The sequence below is a fragment of the Mesoplodon mirus genome (genome assembly GCF_964341445.2).
Source record: "Mesoplodon mirus genome assembly, chromosome: 20".
Taxonomy (NCBI): Eukaryota; Metazoa; Chordata; class Mammalia; order Artiodactyla; family Ziphiidae; genus Mesoplodon; species Mesoplodon mirus.
Window position 1 is genome coordinate 29,767,190 of NC_138996.1, and position 18,098 is coordinate 29,785,287.

Consider the following 18,098-nt stretch of genomic DNA (forward strand, 5'->3'; position numbering starts at 1 on the left):
TCAAGGGACCCCCAAATGGCCAAACAATCTTAAAAATAACAAAGGTGAAGACGCCACGCTCCCTGACTTCACACATTCCAAAGCTACAGAAATCAGAATGGTGGTGCTGGCACATAGGCAGACGGATAGACCGATGGGTTAGAAGAGAGAGCTCGGAAATACACCCTCATATATACTGTCAAAAGGTTTTCAACAAGGGCATCAAGGCCATTCAATGGGGAAAGGACAGTCTTTTCAACAAACAGTGCTGGGAAAACTGGACATCCACTCACAAAAGGATGAAGTTGGATCTTCACCTCATACCATCTACAAAAATTAACTAAAAATGGATCAAGGACCTAAATGTAAAACCTAAAACTATAAAATCTCAGAAGGGAACACAGGGCAAAAGCTTCATGACACTGGATTTGACAATGATTTCTTGTATGTGACACCAAAGGCACAGGTAAAAACAACAAAAAAAAATAGACAAATTGGACTTCATCAAAATTAAACCATTTTGTGCATCAGTAGACACTATCAACAGAGTAAAAAGGCAACCCATAGAATGGGAAAAAATATTTGCAAATCACATTAATGGATTAATGTTCAGAATATACAGCAAACTCCTAAAGCTCAACAACAAAAACGCAACCGACCTCTTTTAAAAATGGGCAAAGGACTTGAGTAGACATTTCTCCAAAGAAAATGTACAAATAGCCAATAAACACACGAAAAGATGCTCACCTCACACCCACCTGGATGGCAACTATTAACGAAAACAGAAAATAATGTGTTGGCTACGATGTGGAGAAATTGGAACCCTTGTGAACTGTTGGTGGGAATGTTTAAATGGGACAGCAACGTGCAAAACAGTATGGTGGTTCCTCAAAAAATGAAAAATAGAATTACCGTATGACCCAGCAATTCCACTTCTGGGTATATATCCAAAAGAATTGAAAGCAGGGTTTCAAGGAGATATTTGTACCCCCACGTTCATGGCAGCATCGTTCACAACGACTAAACTGTGGAAGCAACGCAAGTGTCACCGACAGTGAATGGATAAACACAATGTGGTCCACCCACACAGTGGAATATTATTCAGCTTTAAAAAGGAAGGAAATTCTGACACAGGCTACAACACGGATGAGCCTTGAGAACCTTGTGCTCAGTGAAAATAAGCAAGTCACAAAGGACAAATATTGCGATTCCACTTACAGGAAGTACTTAGAGTAGTTAAATTCACAGACAGAAACCCCAAGGGCTGGGGGAGGGGGATGGGGAGTTCATGTTTAATGGAGACAGAATTTTGGTTTTGCAAAAGATAAAACAGGTTCTGATGATGGATGGTGGTGATGGCTGCACAATATGATTATACTTAGTAGCACTGAACTGTACACTGAAAATAGCTAAGATGGTAAATTTTATGTGATGTCTATTTTAATACCATTTCTAAGAAGTTAGAAGAAAAAAATTTCAGTCAGAGCAGCTCTGTCATGCTGTTAAACTGTAAGACTTTGGAAAACGGTTCCTCTGCTTTAAAAAATAACAATAATAAAGTTTTGAAAGCCTTGGTATAGATGCTGTCCAAGTTCCCACTCTGTTCTAAGATCCAGTGATTCACCCATCATTTTACAATCTTCTAACTGAACTTCAGAAACTCCAAGGTTGAAATTCTCTTTCCAGTGAATTGAATGATTTCACATCAGTTACACAGGACAGATGCGCACTCAGTCACCTCCAGGCTCACAGAGCTTTACATCAGCTGTTCACATGCCTGTTGACATATCCTTTCACGAGGCTGTAACCCTTGAAGGAGCCGGGTGGGAGGGGCTGTGTGTGCAGGTGAGGATGAGGCAGAGGAGGTGACCGTGTCGTGTCCTCTGAAAACTCACTGCCCCATCTCTCAGGCAGGCCTCTATGTGACCCCTAACATTCATACGATGAAGCCCAACCCCAAGGTGATGGTGTTGGCAGTGGGCACTTTGGGAGGCGATTGGGTCATGAGGATGGGGCCCCCTGAATGGATTAGTGTCCTGATAAAAAAGGACCTCAGAGAGCCCCCAGCCCTTCCCTCACGTGAGGACACAGCAAGAAGACGCCGTCTGTGAACCAGGAAGGTCTCACCAGTGCCTTGATCCTGGACTCCAGAACCATGAGAAATAAGTGTCTGTTGTTTATAAGCCACCTGCCTATGGAATTTCTGCCGTAGCAGCCCGAATGGACTAAGAGTCTCTCTTCTATTCTTTTTTGTATTAATTACGTTATGTGTCTTATCTCAAGTGAAGAATGTCTTAAGGCTGGTGCCTTCTAAGGCAGATTGCTCTTGTCTCACTCACAGCCCCCAGCATGGCTTAGGTATGCAGTAGGTGCTCACTGTATGTGCAGAGGAAGGATGGCTGGGGCCTCACAGCAGGCAACTGCTCTCTGAGTGGTTTGACCGGCCACGGGGATGGACAGGGGGTCATGCAGAAGCGCTCACAGCTGGCCACCCACAGGACGCGTGCACGTAGTCCAGCCTTGCTAGCCAAACCAGATCACAGATGGGAAAATGGAAGGAAGAGGTTCTCTTGCCTCCTGAGGAATGTCCAGCTCTGAGGCCCCTCACCCCATAACAGAACAGTGCCCACCAAGGCCCCCAGGAGCCCCAGCACCCAGCTACCTGCTTTTGGAGCCTTTCTGGGGAAGAAAGTAGGGGGAAGGGGTGACAGTGGCCCTCGGGCTCTCCTGCAGCTGCTGGCTTTTCATTGCTTCAAAGAGCACTTTGGGTTCAGGACCCAGACACTCCAGGGCTTTAGAAAGTCACGCAAGCTGACACATAGGATTGTCAACTTAGCTAAAGAGGAGCCTTTCCCTGAGAGCAGACATGCTGGCCTCTGGACTCTGGCCTCTGTCTCAGGCTCTCTTCCCAGCAAACACGTCAGGGGACCTGATTCTGCGAGCCTGAAACTAACGGGAAAAACATTCACATTCCAGCTCAACTCCAGGGCTGCCCGCTTTGTGCAGAGTCCACGGGGCCAGGAGTGCAAGGAACAGGAGGAGAGGTGGAGGTCAGCGGTGCTGCTGCAAAGGGTCCCTCTCCAGGGCTGGGCTGGCAGACTGTCCGCAGGACTTGGAAGCCACCACATTCAAGCCTGTATGTGGCTCCCGAGCTTCCTAACACCTCACATGTGGCTCTGGCGTGAAGGGTGCCCGCAAGCCTGGGGCCAGACCACTAGCTGCCTATCAGGACTTGGCGACCAAGAGAGGAAGGCAGACAAGCACCTCTTGACCAGCAGGGATGTTCTTCACCACTTCTCACTCTTCCTGGCACTGGAGGCTCTCGGGGTTCCAAGGCAGTTTCTAGGGTATCGTCCTCAACACCCCATCTCATGGGGACCAGGCTGGGGAGGGGGAGGAACTACAGTAGCAGATCCAACACGGTTACTGATCTGGTTCCCAGGACGCTGGGCAGCCGAGAACTTAATGGAAATCACAGTAGACAGTAGTGGAATGAATGAACCCAATGGAAATCCCACACTCACCCATAAACACATGCAAAGCCTCCCCGGGAGGCCCCATTACTTTTTTTGGGCTGTAATTACATCAGCCTACTGTGGTAATCCCAATTAGCATTCTGATTATGGGGTCTAGTTAGTTATGTAATTATCTTTATAATGGAAACAATTTTTAAAAATCAGTTTGGTAGATAAGCTCTTTCACAATACGGAGTCAACGGGAGTAAAGCAGAGAAGATAAGGATCCTTATAGTTGAAATAGCAAAGAAGTGACTGCACGGGGTCTTGTACCAGAAGGTTCTCAGAATGCTTGGCCATTGTCTTTGTCCAAACCACGTGCACTGTGGGCTGGAAACCGCCGACAGAAATGAGTGGTCCTCCTCCAAGCTACGTAGGGCTGGGAGAAGAGCAGGCTGAGAGTCTGTGGGCTGTGAGGTGGCCCTCTGACTCTTCACCTGTGATGTGGCGAGGCCACAGGTGAGTTTATGGGCATCACGACCTGTGACTTGGATGCTCCTCACTGCCTTACTCAATATCTAAGCCCCCCTTCTTCCCTGAAACAAACCCTTTGGCCCTTGTGACCGTGAAGCATCAAGCAAGAGCCAACATCTGAAAGATGGAGGAGTAGAAATCCACCAAGAGTGTGGGTCTCTAGTGATGCTGTTGAGGAGATGAACCAACACAAGCCACCACCTACTCCTCAACTTCTCGGTGAGACCAGGAGAGCCCACGCGGTTGCAGTCGACACATTTCTACACGACCTCTGTGCTGCCCTCCACTACTGTATGATCCAGCAATTCTACTTCTGGGTACTTATCCAAAGAAAATGCAAACACTAGCTTGAAAAGATACATGCACCCCCATGTTCATAGCAGCACTATTTACAATAGCCAAGACATGGAAACAACCTAGGTGTCCACTGACAGATGCATGGACAAAGAAAATATGAGAGACAGGAAGATAGATAATAGATAGATGATAGATTAGATAGATGATAGATAGATGATTAGATGATAGAGATAGATAGATGGTAGATAGATGATAGATAGATAGAGGAACATTGTTTACTCATAAAAAACAAGGAAATCCTGCCATCTGCAACAATATAAATGGACCTTGAGGACATTATGCTAAGTAAAACAAGTCAGACACAGAAAGAGAAATACCATATGATCTCACTTATATGTGGCATCTAAAAAAGTCAAACTCATGGAAGCAGAGAGTAGCATGGCGGTTGCCAGGGGCTGGGGGTGGGGTGATGGGGAGACGTTGGTCAAAGGGCACAAACTTCCAGTTAGAAGGTGAGTAAGTTCTGGGATCTAATGTCCAGCATGGTGACTGTATGACTAATACTGTATTGTACACTTGCAAGTCGCTAAGAGAGGAGATCTTAAATGTTCTCACCACAGGAAAAAGGTGATGATGTGAGGGCTGGGGGAACTGACTAACCCTAGTGCAGTACTCAGTTCCCAGTATACATGTGTGTATTAAACCATCACACTGTACACCTTAAATTCGCGTGTTGTATGTCAATAAAGCTGAAAAGAAAAAATACCCCCTCAAAAATGATTTACTCCATGGGGTCTAGAAACTGCCATTTCCAGTAGGTGCAGGAGACCTAAGAGCTGGGTCAGGTGGGACGGGTGGAAACAGGCAGGATGACAAAACATCCACGGCAGGAAGTGTCTCCCAGGTCCCTTTGCTGGGATGAAAGCATTCTCCATTCCTGAGGTGCTTGCTTGTGAGTCAGGCCTCATGTGCACCAGTGCCTCAGCAGAGGGAGCCGGGCCCCCAGGAAGAGCAGATGGGGGGGCAGGGTCAGCAGGAGGCCGGGGGGTGCTGGGGAGCCCCCTGAAGGTCCCGGCCTGTGAGGTGGGAGGTGGCAGAGAGCGGAGGGTGGAGGAGCCCCAAGGAGCAGCCCACCTGCTGCAGGAGAGAGCGGGTGGGGGGGCTGCGGCAGAAACCCCACGACACGCCCCCTCTCAGTCCTAGAGGTACAGGTCCGAGATCAGGGTGTCGGCGTGTAGGTGGGGCCTCGTCCAGGTCGTGGACATCCCCACGCAGGGATGGAGGAGACACAGCTCACCCGTGTCTGCCATGAGAGCACGGACCCCGTTCACCCAGGCCCCACACTCAAGACCTCACCACCCCCAAGAACCCTCCAAAACACATGGGGGTTAGGGTCTCAGATTCATGGATTTGGGGGGACGCACACATTCAGACCTCAGCAGCGGTTATACGTAAGCACCTGGTAAAGTCACAGGTTGACCCCGAGTTTGTAGGCTGGGGGTGATGCACCCCAACTCCATGGGGACAGGAGCTCCCAGGGACCCCGAGATCTCGCGCTCTGTGCCCTATTTTCTGGCTGTTCATCTGTGTCCTTTATCAAATCCTTATCATATAAGGGGCCGATGGACGTGTTTCCCTGGGTTCTGAGCCCCGAGCACAGGGACATGCGCCCCAGCCTGGGAGCTCCCAAGTCTCCCATTACTGGGAGTTTGATGGAGTCTCCATCACGTTACGAAGGCGCGATCCGTCCTTAACTCAATCTCCAGCCCTCTCTTCTCCGAGGAGGACGAGGGTGGGGCTGGAAGTCCCAAGCCTCTGACCATGGCTTGGTCCTCCTGGTGACCAGCCCTGTCCAGGACGACCCAGAGCTGTCTCGTTTGGACAAACATGCTCCCATCACCCAGGAAACCCCAGGGGGTTTAGGGGCTCTGTGTCAGGAAGTGGGGAGAAAGACCAAATACCAGAGCAAAAGATGCTCCTGGCACTTTCATTGCTTAGGAAATCAGAGACGTTTGGGAGCTCCAGCCAGGAGCTGGGCATGAAGAGAAAGTATGTGCTTTTTATCATAACATCACAGAAGGTCAGGGGGCTGGTCCAGTGACTGGGGTGCAGCCTGGTCCAGAGCAGAGGCCAGGACGCACGGGAAGATGGGGGTCACCTTCTCCAAAGAACTCTTCCCTGATGATCCAGGTCCCCACCCCCAAAACCAACCAACCAACCAACCCCCAGCTGGCTTACCCACCACCTCCTGGAAACCAGCTTCCAAAGTTCTCACACGACCGGGATGGCTTCTTAGAATAGCTAGTTCAGGGCTTCCCTGGTGGTGCAGTGGTTGAGAATCCTCCTGCCAATGCAGGGGACACGGGTTCGAGTCCTGGTCCAGGAAGATACCACATGCCGTGGAGCAACGAAACCCATGTGCCACAACTACTGAGCCTGCGCTCTAGAGCCCGTGTGCCACAACTGCTGAAGCCTGTGTGCCTAGAGCCTGTGCTCTGCCATGAAGGGTAGACCCTGCTCACCGCAACTAGAGAAAGCCCGCGTGCAGCAACAAAGACCCAACACAGCCAAAAATAAAGAAAGAAAGAAAGAAAGAAAGAAAGAAAAAGAACAGCTAGTTCTACTAAATGTCTCACTTCTGATTAGCAGATTCTCTTAACCCCAAAGGCTGCTACCAAGAAAGAGAAATTCACTTCACAGTCTGGACCTGAAGTTACAAGAAAGGGCTTTGCAATCGTATGGCCTCTTCTCATAAACATCACAAATGGATTCAAAACCAAACTGCGTTTACATGTTGAAAACTCAATGTTTCAAGTTTCCTGCTCACGAAGCAATTCTCAAAAGGCGACTTTTCAGATGCATAAAGCCTGAGCCCGACTGAGGTCTATTGCTGAGTCCTGACTGCGAGGGCGGCCTCACAACTCGGGGGCCCTGGGCCCCTCCTCCTCAGACCACAGTGCTGGTGGACGGCCAGTATCTTCAGAGGCAAAATGATAACAGTCTCCTAGGTGGTAGGCCTGGAAATGAACTAAGACTCCATCTCGGACACAATTTACTCACGGGAGCCAGGGGCCCAGAGGCCAAGGGGGCAGGCTTTGACTCTGGCCTGCAGTCCCAGGGTCCCCGCTCCCAAACTCCTTTCCGAGAAAGGTGGGCACAGCGGGGCCCACCTCCCAGCGGGGCAGAGATGACCCCGTCCTGCGCGCGTCCTCCAAGCTCAGGAACTGTCTTGTTACTGTTGGGGGTTGAATTGTGTCCCCCAAAGCCGTGGGGGTCCTGCCCCCGCACCGTGAACGTGACCCTACGTGGGGAGGGGTCTTTACACCTGCGCTCGAGTTAGAGGGGGTCCTGGCGGCGGGTCCTAATCCAGTGACGGGCGGACAGCGACACAGGGAGCGGGGGCGGGGAGGGGTCTGCGGCCGACAGCCCCCGGGGAGGCCCCCTGCCGGCGCCGTGACCCCCGGCCTCCGGCCTCCAGAGCAGAGACATAGAGAGCGCGCGTTCCCGCGTGGGCCCCACCCGCGGGGCCGCATCCGGTCCCAGCAACACGCTTGGCGAACACCCGGGGCGCTGGGCCACCGCCCGGGAGGGAACACGCAGCAACACACCTAGGCCCGAGGCGCCCGCGCGGCCCCGACGCCTTGTTAATCTTTCCTCTCGGAGAAAAATCACCTGGTCCCCAGGACGTGGCCCTCCCGGCACTGATTCGCGTCCAGGACACCCGCACAGATTCTGTCCCCTTCATCCGGCCCGAGGACGGAGCCCTGGGCTCAGTCTCACAGGCGTCCGTGTGGACTCTGTGCACCGGGGCTCCGACCGACCTGCCCGCACGCAGCGCTCGGCGATGAGGCGACTTTGAACCCACACTCCTGCTTCTGCAGCCCAGTCACTGTGGTCCTCAGGGGCTCCAGCCTCCCTCCCTCCCCAGGTGCTGACACCAGCGGAGCCGCCGGGCTGGCCGCACACTTCGGTGGGCATACCCACGGCCTGGGTCCTCCTGCCCCCCCCCACGAAGAATCACCCATCAGGCACGAGGCCGAAGGAAACCAGCACGTGTCCCCCCAAAGGGCCTCTGGGACATAACTTCACTTTGAGCTGAAGCTGATTAAGCAGCAGCAAAGGCAGGGAAAGCTCTCTTCTCTCCCAGCCCCACACCCCGTGTCCCCCTCCAGGAGGGCTGCACGCTCACCTCCACCCGAGACTCAGCCCAGAGCCTGCGCCGGAGCCCCTCACCCACTCACCCACCACCGTTCCCACCCTCGGAAGCTACACGCTGTCCCCCTGCTGTCACTTCTCTGCCTGTCTTGTTCCGGGTGAAAGACGCGACACAGGCCAAGCTCTCCCAGGGACTCACCTCTGGGCCCAGGCGCTCGAGGGCATCTCACAGGTTCATAAATGCGCTCTCCTCCTGGAGCCCGGCTCCGTCTAGGGCCCGGCCGGGGCTCCACCCCTGCTTGTTTCCACCCTGGCGTCTCTGTGGCGTGGTCACCTTGCTCCCTCTTCCAGGCTGAAAACTCCAATCTATCTTATTGGATAAAACAGCTTCCTAGAAGAACTGAAACAGAGACACAGGAAGTGACGGTTTGAAAAGCACTTTGCACTAAGAATTTAATTCAGAGCCTCTGGGCTACAGCTCGGCACACACGAAATATCAAATAACCCGCCTGTCATGGGCGTGGTGGGGGGTCATCGCATGAGCCGAAGGGGCTACCGCGAAAGTGACCAACCCAGGCGCTGGGCTTAGAAATAACCCCAGCTCTGAATTCCTTGGCTGTCTGCCCCTAAGTACATGTCCTATTTCTTGACCCTATGTTTCCGGCTGAGGTTCCAAGACGCTTAGAAGAACGACGATAACTAACATCTGAGGGGCACGTCCTCTGTGCTGTGGCCGGGAAGCCCTCTGAGCACCTTTGTAGGACGAGCCCCAGTGGCCGTCCTGGACACAGAGGAGTAGGTGCAGAGCTGGGCGTTTAGTCACAGATTCTTGAACGATGCTCCACGTAAACGAAGAGCCTGTATAGGGTGGGTGCTCACGAAATGGGAGCAGATGCTATCTTTTAATACCAAAAATGTGAATTCTTTGTATTTCAGCTGAACTTTTCATTCCCAGTTCCTCCCGGGAGCCGCTGACATGCAAACCCCCCTGGCCAACTGCAGCCCCTCGGACGCAGGCTCTAAGGCACGTCCCGCCCTGGTCGGCACCCAGCCTGCCCCTCCCTGCCCCCTCCCCACCCCCTCCCTGCTCCCAAGCACCAGCCAGACAACCTGGTCCGGGTGACTTGCCTCCTTCCATGTAAGCCCCCCACCTTTGAAGTAATGTGTGCAAACATCCTAGATATGTGACTGGTTCTCTCTACATGTTTTCTTGCTTGTGATCCAGAAAAACTACCAAACCCAAGAAATGAGCGTGAACAAGGTTTCTCGATAGAAGAGATTCGCTCTCCTCTTGTGAGTGTAAACAGAGCACGTGATTTCTGAGCTCCATGGAATTGGCGTTCTGCAGCCTTTGGTTCCATCCTGGCCTCTATTTCCGGTATTTCCTTTCATTTTGTTTGTGGTGACAATGCAGGGTGAGGAAGGCCCCCAGGGAGGAGGAGGCCCCAGGGAAGAGGGGCGAGGCACCCAGGACAGAACCCTCGCCCCATCTGGCCACTGGTTCCTTGGGAACAGGACAGGATCTCTTCTTTCACTTTGGGTGTGGCTGGGACTGAAGTCCTTGCAATCTGATCTTGACAAAAGCCGATAAAAGCTTAATACAGTTCACATTTTAAAGTACCGGAAATTGTGTTAGTTTTACTTTTCTTAAAAATCCCAGTTTTGTTTCAACCAAGACTTCAAAGCAAGTGCTTCCAGGGTCAGGAGTGAGCGTTTGAGGGAAATGTGAAACCGGACAAAGCCCTGCAGGACAGTCCATGCACTTCCTCCGCCGTGCTCAGGGTCTGGCCTGACGTCTGCCCCCGTCAGCCTTGTCACTCCCCCGAGGCCGCCCCAGCTCCTCGTTTCTGGGTGTGGCTGACGTTTCCTCAACCCCTGACAGGGGAGGCAGGGGACAAACATCTGCTCCAGTCTGTGATTTTACCTTAAAACAGATACACTGCTGGACACTGGTGGGCCATCTGCTGGAGCCTGACCAAGAGTTCAGTTTCAAGCTTCCTGGAATTAATTCTTGTGAAGGAGAGTGCTCAGCATGGTCTAAATGTGTGTGTAGTTAACAAGGACAAAAGGGATGGGCTGTTCAGTACATCCCTTGGGTAAATATAACAGGGCTGACAGGCATCATTTTCAAAATTTTAAATTAAAAAAAAAAAAAGAAGAAACCCCCAAGTCTAATCTTGGAGGAAATGGATGCAAAGCACCATTACATTTACATACATAACTTGATGGCTTTAATTACTTGGTAAAAGGTTAATAGTTTGTACCTTAAAGCATCCTACACTCAAGACCTTTTTTCAAAGATTATTCAAACGATAATTTAATAATATTGTCTGATTAATTGTACAGGGAGGGTGTCGTGTCTGCACTTTTTTAAAAAAATAAATCTATTTATTTATTTATTGGTTGCGTTGGGTCTTTGTTGCTGTGCGCGGGCTTTCTCTAGTTGCAGCGAGTGGGGCTACTCTTCCTTGAGGTGCGCGGGCTTCTCGTTGCAGTAGCTTCTCTTGTTGCGGAGCACGGGCTCTAGGCACGTGGGCTTCAGTAGTGTTGGCCTGTGGGCTCTAGAGCACAGGCTCAGTAGTTGTGGCGCACAGGCTTAGTTCCTCTGCGGCATGTGGGATCTTCCCAGACCAGGGCTTGAACCCATGTCCCCTGCATTGGCAGGTGGATTCTTAACCACTGCACCACCAAGGAAGCCCTCTGCACTTGTTTTAATTCCATCAAGGGAGCCGCAGCCTCTCACCTCCTCGCCTTTGCTGACCTAATTCCTATCCTCTCATGGGGGAGGCCTTCCCTCCTGTTTCTGATCCCCACGCCCCTCCTGCGAGGCTCCCCCCTGGTCCTGCCTACATCCCGTCAGAACAATCTGCACAAAGCCTCACTCGTCTCTCTGACAGCGCTGACTCCTGCTTTTCCAAGAGGCTCCCCTTGTAGTTTGGTTTTCCCAGAAGATATATTACTTTTACCTTAAGTTTCTGTCTTTTGTCCAAAGTCCTCTGGGATTCTTGAAAGGCTTTCAGGGAATGCTGGGTGGTGCAGACTTACTGCCCAGGACCCCATGGCCAGCCCGCCCCCCACCCCAGGAGAGCCCAGGAGGAGCCAGGACACCCAGGGGCAGAACACACCTCCCCCACCCCCACAGCACTGGCCTCTTTGGCACGAGGGCCATTGTGAGCTGAAGGCGACTGGGGAGCAGCGGCTCCCCGCCCCCACTTTCCTAGAAGCAGGACAGAAATGTCCACTTGTAATGTGTCTTCCACCACCGTAGCAGGAAGAGGACGCCTCCTAGACTCTTCATCCCCGGGGACACATCCAGACTCTCACCAGCCCAGGGAGGCACAGAGGAATCTACACGGCAAACCTACGCCCTCCTTATCTGCACTCGTTTCCCCACAGGCTCACCGTCCCAGGTGGCTGCCCTTTCCTTGTCTTGTCACTTCTCTGCAAATCCCGTTCTTTGCTCAAGTGAGTCGAGTTCTAACCACCCCTCTGAGCTCCTCAACACTGGATTTTCCTGAGTGTGTGTGTGTCTGCGTTTGTGTGTGTGTGTGTGCATGTGTGTCTGTGCGTCTGCGTGCGTCTATGTCAGCGTGCATGTATCTGTGTGCATGTTTGTGTCTGTGTGTGTGCGTGTGCATGTGCACGTGGGTGTCTGTGTGCGCATGTCTGTGTGTGCATGCGTGTGCGTGTGTTTGTGCGTGCACGTACGTGTGTGTGTGATCACCTCTTAGGAGACTCTGTTTGTTTCCTCTTGTCAATCTGTCTTTTGCAGGTTTAACTTCCGGGCCTCAGCGCAGAACCCGGGAGCCGAGACGAAAAGCTTTTTCCCTCCCCTGTATCCTCAACAAACACTTCCTGGACACTGGGGATCCTCGTGAAGGCCTGCGGGGCATGAACGTGTAAGACCAAGTGTCCTCCAGAGACCAGGCTCAGGCTGCACCTGCAGCCCCGGTGCTGACCCTCTGCCCACGGATGAGCCGGTCTGCAGGGCACGCTGGCTGCTGGGTCTCCAGACACGACTCCAGCTCTTCCTGGCTCTCTTGGTCACCCACACCCACCCATGTCCCCTTCGTCCCCTCCCCTCCGACAAGGCCCCTCCCAGGCTCTACCACAGGGCTAACACAGAGCAAGGGCAGGAAAAATCCCTGGGGCACAAAGCAAACCTCTGCAAGTTGGGAGAGAGGGGAAAGCAGAAGACAAACTGCTGAGAAAACTCAGGAACGATACTGCCTGCCCCAGGACACAGCTCGGCTGCAGCCACCCAGCTCATGTGGGGTCTCCGGAGCGTCTCACCAAGATGTCTCTGCAACGTCTGACTTCTTCCCTCTTGTTCATGTACTGAAATGTGGGCCCCCGAGTCCCCTTTTCAATGCCAATTAGTAATTTTATGAATAAAGGTTGATTTTTTCCTAATTCAAAATGGTACATGCATAGATAACATACATCTTATAAAAAAAAGAGAATGCATACTGAAAACATGAGTGGCATCTGATGGAACATATTTTAAAGAGTCAACAATTTGCCAACTTGGCCGATGTGGTGTTTTAATTCCCGTTAGTTACAGATTCCCTTCAGGCACGGTCACATCAGGCCGCTGAGAAGGCTGCAAACCGGGAAACCAGACACCATCTGCGCTCTGTGCTCCCAGGCTGTCCCTGCAGAGCCTGGGCTGCAGCTGGGCCTCGGAGTGAGCCCTGGTCTGAGGCACATGTGCATGTTCTCAGGAAGAGAAGCAGCACAGGCCCTGCTATTCGTCTTGGCCTAGATTTTCTAACAGATTAGGCCTCTGTGTCTCTAGACAGGAGACTGCACTCTGTGACTTACAGTAATAAATTCTATTTTATTTTCACATTCACACACCCCAAAGCTGCAGGCATGCTGTAAGTGAATCAAACACAGCAAATAATAATTAAGCCTGCAGAGACATTTATGTGTGTATTAGCGTAGCCAGGAGTCTCGGAATCTTTTGACATTTAAGAACTCTGATATGAATTTCGTTAGTTTTCTTTTGCCCTTTGCTCACATGGACTTCAATGTTTACAAAGTGCGGATTTCATGTTTCAAACTGTGAGTGTTCTGGTGCACCAAATACCCACCTACATCGAGCAGCTCACTCTTTTCTTTCTTGAGGTTGGTTGTCTGGTTGTGTCGTTGGTGTGTGGTTGGTTGCGTATTTGCTTGTGTGGTTGGCTGGTTGTACAGTTGGCTGGTTGGTTGTGTGACTGGCTGGTTGAGTGGCTGCGTTGTTGGTTGGTTTAGTTGGTTGTGTGGTTGATTGGTTGTGTGATTGGCTAGTTGAGTGGCTGTGTTGTTGACTGATTTAGTTGGCTGTATGGTTGGTTGGTTGTGTGACTGGCTAGTTGAGTGGCAGTGTTGTTGGTTGGTTTAGCTGGTTGTGTGGTTGGTTGGTTGCTCCTTTGTTTCTAGGACCCCAGCTGCTGAATTAATCATGCTGCTCACTTTACCCCACCTGACCACTCCTGCTCTGTGCGAGCTCTCTGGCTATTGTCATTCATCCTCTTTTCCCCACTCCCTCTCCCCTCTCTACCACGTGACTTTTTACTTGAATACATTCTTGCAAAATTTCTGCTATTGTTTTACCAGCATGCATTTTTATGAAAACTTTTCTTACTTTTCCTCTTAGCACTCCACCTGTGAGGCTACATGTCCATCTGATTTGTCGCTTTCAACACGCACACTATGGCCTGGTCCGTAGGTGGACACCAAGCAGCCTCCGGCTTGCAGCCACCACCGGCAGCGCCAACGCGAGGATCTTCGTGCATGAGCTCAAGGACCCACGTGAACCTCCTTGAGTGACGCGCCCAAAGGCAGAGCGGCAGAGTCATAAGCGAGGCCTGTGCTTGATTAAAGTAGTGCTTGGACCCTCTCCAGGCTGTCCTGTCCTGCCCACCTGTCCTGCAGCCGTGCACAGCCCAACACCCTCTCCAACACCTGGCCCGACCCAGCTGTCTAAACTCTCCTGGTTGCTTTTGTTTTTTCTCCCATGAGACTTATAAGTTCTGTGTGCTCAGCTCTGGGATTTCTGTGCAGTTTGCTTCCCGTGTTTTGGAACGGACGGTCCTCCCGGGTTTGACTGCCCGTCCTGTTTTTGTTACTCTCGGCTCCTGGTTCCTGTCTCTCTCTTCTGGTCCACAGCCCCTCAAGCCCTGCCCTCCCTCCACATGACCTGCACTGAGTCCCCGGCCTCCAGCCACTCATCCCCTCAGTAAGGTTCGTCGAGTCTTGCTGTGCGCCAACCCCCCGACCACAGAACTGAGGACAGAAGGTAAACAGCAGGCCTCCTGGAGGCCCTGGCATCTGCAGGCGGGCACAGTGGGACGTCACACAGACACACACATGGCTAGACGTGGTAAGAGCCGTGAAGGACAAGTTTGGGGGCTGGCAGAGTGGGGGACTAGCTGGGAGCCCTGGGGTGTGATGAGGAAGTGGCCTGAGGGATGAGCAACAAGCAGAGAACAAGCGAGACATCCTGATGCCATGTTGTCAGGATGGGAGCCTTGCTCTTAGCTGCACCTGGTTCCATCCAGGGAACCTCTGCTTTTTCTCCTCCAGAGACTCAAGCTCCGTCTTTGCAGGGGTAAGAAAGGTGCAGTCACTGGGCGGCACAGAGCTGGGGAGGGGCCTCAGGGGTCAGAGCTTCTTAACTGACCATTAAAGGATCCTCCTATTTCAGTGGTGACCTTCACCTTCTCTACAGAACCTGATGTTGCCAAATATTGAGCGTCTGGGCTTAGTCAGCTTGGGCTGTGTCTTAGTCTCTTCAGGCTGCTGTAACAACGTACCACAGACTGGGGGCTTATAAAGAACAGATGTCTGCTTCTCAGTCCTGGAGGCCGGACATCCAAGATCAAGGTGTCAGCAAGGTGTAGTGGTGAGAGCTTCCTGGTTCATAGATGGTGTCTTCTCCCTGTGTCCTCACGTGGAGGAAGGGCTGGGGGCCCTGTGGGGTCTCTGTTAGAAGGACACTAATTCCATTCATGGGGGCTCCACCCTCAGGACCTCCCAAAATGTCCCCCCCCGAAACCATCACATGGGGGCTAGGATTCAATATATGAATTTTCGAGGGACATAAACATTCAGACCATAGCAAGTTGCTGTAATAAAACACCACAGGTGAATTTGGGGTGGCAGTGGGGACAATCAGCTCATAACATGGGCTATTCTTCTGAGTAAACTGTGTTGGTTCTTGTTTTTTGTACCAATAGACCCGGACTAGATTTTCCAGATCTGCCATCCCCATCACTGTAAGTCGTGAATTTGTGCCTTTAAAAAACCTCTTCACTTGGGGCTTCCCTGGTGGCACAGTGGTTGAGAGTCCGCCTGCCGATGCAGGGGACATGGGTTCGTGCCCTGGTCTGGGAAGATCCCACATGCCGCGGAGCGGCTGGGCCCGTGAGCCATGGCCGTTGAGCCTGCGCGTCCAGAGCCTGTGCTCTGCAACGGGAGAGGCCACGACAGTGAGAGGCCCACATACCGAAAAATAAAAATAAAAAAACAAACAAACAAACAAAAAAACCTCTTCACTGTGTTTTGGGAAGACTTCAGAGGGAGAGGGAGCTGTCTGTAAACATCTGAACACCAATTCTGAGCTTTCTTCCACGACGTCCATTCCCGTCGGCCTTGCATTTGCATCGGGGACAGCTGACCGGTCCAGCTTCTGCACAAGACACTCATGTCTGTCCCGATCACAACTGAACCCTGTTCCCATCGAGCATGGTGGGCTGGGGCCCCGTGTGACCTGGAAGGAGGGGGGTGGGGGACGTCTGGTCTATGGCTGTCTGCACTCACACCTGGCGTCCGACCAGGCCCCTCGGCCACTCCTCCTGTGAGGACAGGTCCCCCAAGAAAGGGGCGGGCTCAGGACCTTTGTGCACGATGCCCCCTCCAGGCAGGCCTGGCTCCGAGGAAGAGCCCATCTCTGTTCTCCCCAGATTGTGGGCAGGGGGGAAAATGATTCCGACCTTTGGCTACTTCGGTCTGTCCCGCCCCTGTGAGACCCTCTTCCTGGTGAGCCCAAGGACAGGGTGGATTGCTGGGGCTGCAGCGGGTGTGATACTGAGAGGTAACATTTGGTTTCCGTCCCAAGTTCCTGACACAAGAGCCTCGGATTCTCCAGAGTGATGAGTGACTTTTTATAAGTAATGAGGTGACTGCTGGTGAGGCCCCAGGGCGTCAGGATGGGGGCTGGTGGCCAGAGGAACCCTCCCGTGATTACAGGGTTGGAACTTTCAGCCCCAACCCGACTTCCCTGCGGAGAGCAGAGGGGGAGAGAAAAGAGCTCCTCCTCCCCACCTCCCTCCCCATCCTTTCCTTAGGGTTACATCATTGTTCTCTCTAATGCTTAAATTTTTCCAAATTTGGCCACTGGGAGACTCTTGAAGCTGGCTTTTCTGTCACTTTGATAAGTCTTTTTACGTTTCTGAGCAATTACTTGCTTCCTGGAACAAGATACTCTGGACTCACCTTGTACCTCTCCTGTTCCACGCCTGGAACCGGCCATTTCTCCAAGGAGCCTGGTTAATTCCGGGCAGCAGGTGGGCAGCAGTGGTTCCCAAACTCTACCTCTCAGGAGCCCCTGCCATGCTGGAAAGGTATTGAGGACACTGTGAGCTGTGCTTGTGTGTATATGACTATAAACAGTTACCACACTAGAAATTAAACAGAAATTTAAAAACATGTACTCATTCATTTTAAAAGAACAATAATAAACCCCTCACATGTTAACACAAATAACGCATTTTAGTGAAAAATAACTATACTTTTCAAAACAAACTCTTTAGCAAATTTACTACAGAATGGGAAAAGAGAGGAAGGAGTATGTTAATATTCCTTCCTGATAATTATGGATACTTTTTACACAACAGCCAACCTCAACAAGCTGAGGTTTCTTTTTTTTTAAAATTTAAATTTATTTATTTATTTATTTTTGGCTGCTTTGGGTCTTCGTTGCTGCACGCAGGCTTTCTCTAGTTGCGGTGAGTGGGGGCTACTCTCCGTTGCGGTGCGCGGGCTTCTCATTGCGGTGGCTTCTCTTGTTGTGGAGCACAGGCTCTTGGTGCGTGGGCTTCCATAGTTGTGGCACGCGGGCTCAGTAGTTGTGGCTTGCAGGCTCTAGAGTGCAGGCTCAGTCGTTGTGGCGCATGGGCTTAGTTGCTCTGCAGCATGTGGGATCTTCCTGGACCAGGGCTCGAACCCATGTCCCATGCATTGGCAGATGGATTCTTAACCTCTGTGCCATCAGGGAAGCCCCAAAGTTTCTTAAAGCTTGGTGGCAGCTGGAATATGAAATCATGTCAATAATTGTGATGGATATGAGGTTTCCAAAATTCAAGGTTTCAGGTGAAGATTTGAATTTTACCACTGGCAACAAGTACTATCAGTATGCATTATCTATCACACAATATATAACATTGTTCTCTCTCACACAATATATAATGTTGTATACGCTGCATGTAATACACAATGCTGTATATAACATACAATGCACGTATGTGCATATATATATACACGTGTATATATATAATTTGTCGTTAACCATTGCAGATGTAAACTCAGGATGGGTTCCTAGGCAGGAGCCCTTGCTGGGTTATTTCTAGACCACCTCCCGCAGTGCCCTGTGTCTCCCACCAGCCACGTGGTGACCCTCCTGTCCCTCAC

General features: G+C 51.6%; 1 protein-coding gene across 1 annotated transcript in view; it reads right to left on the reverse strand.

Annotated features, from left to right (window-relative positions):
- The window catches only part of TDRP (testis development related protein), a 129,249-nt gene extending 112,221 nt beyond the window's left edge, over window positions 1-17,028 (reverse strand). Inside the window, exons 1-2 of the mRNA XM_082608405.1 lie at window positions 16,905-17,028; window positions 8,620-8,820 (exon numbers count right to left, since the gene is read on the reverse strand). The gene's annotated coding sequence lies outside the window, so the exon portion shown is untranslated. The remainder of the gene's footprint in view (window positions 1-8,619; window positions 8,821-16,904) is intronic.
- Between the last annotated feature and the right edge of the window lie 1,070 nt (window positions 17,029-18,098).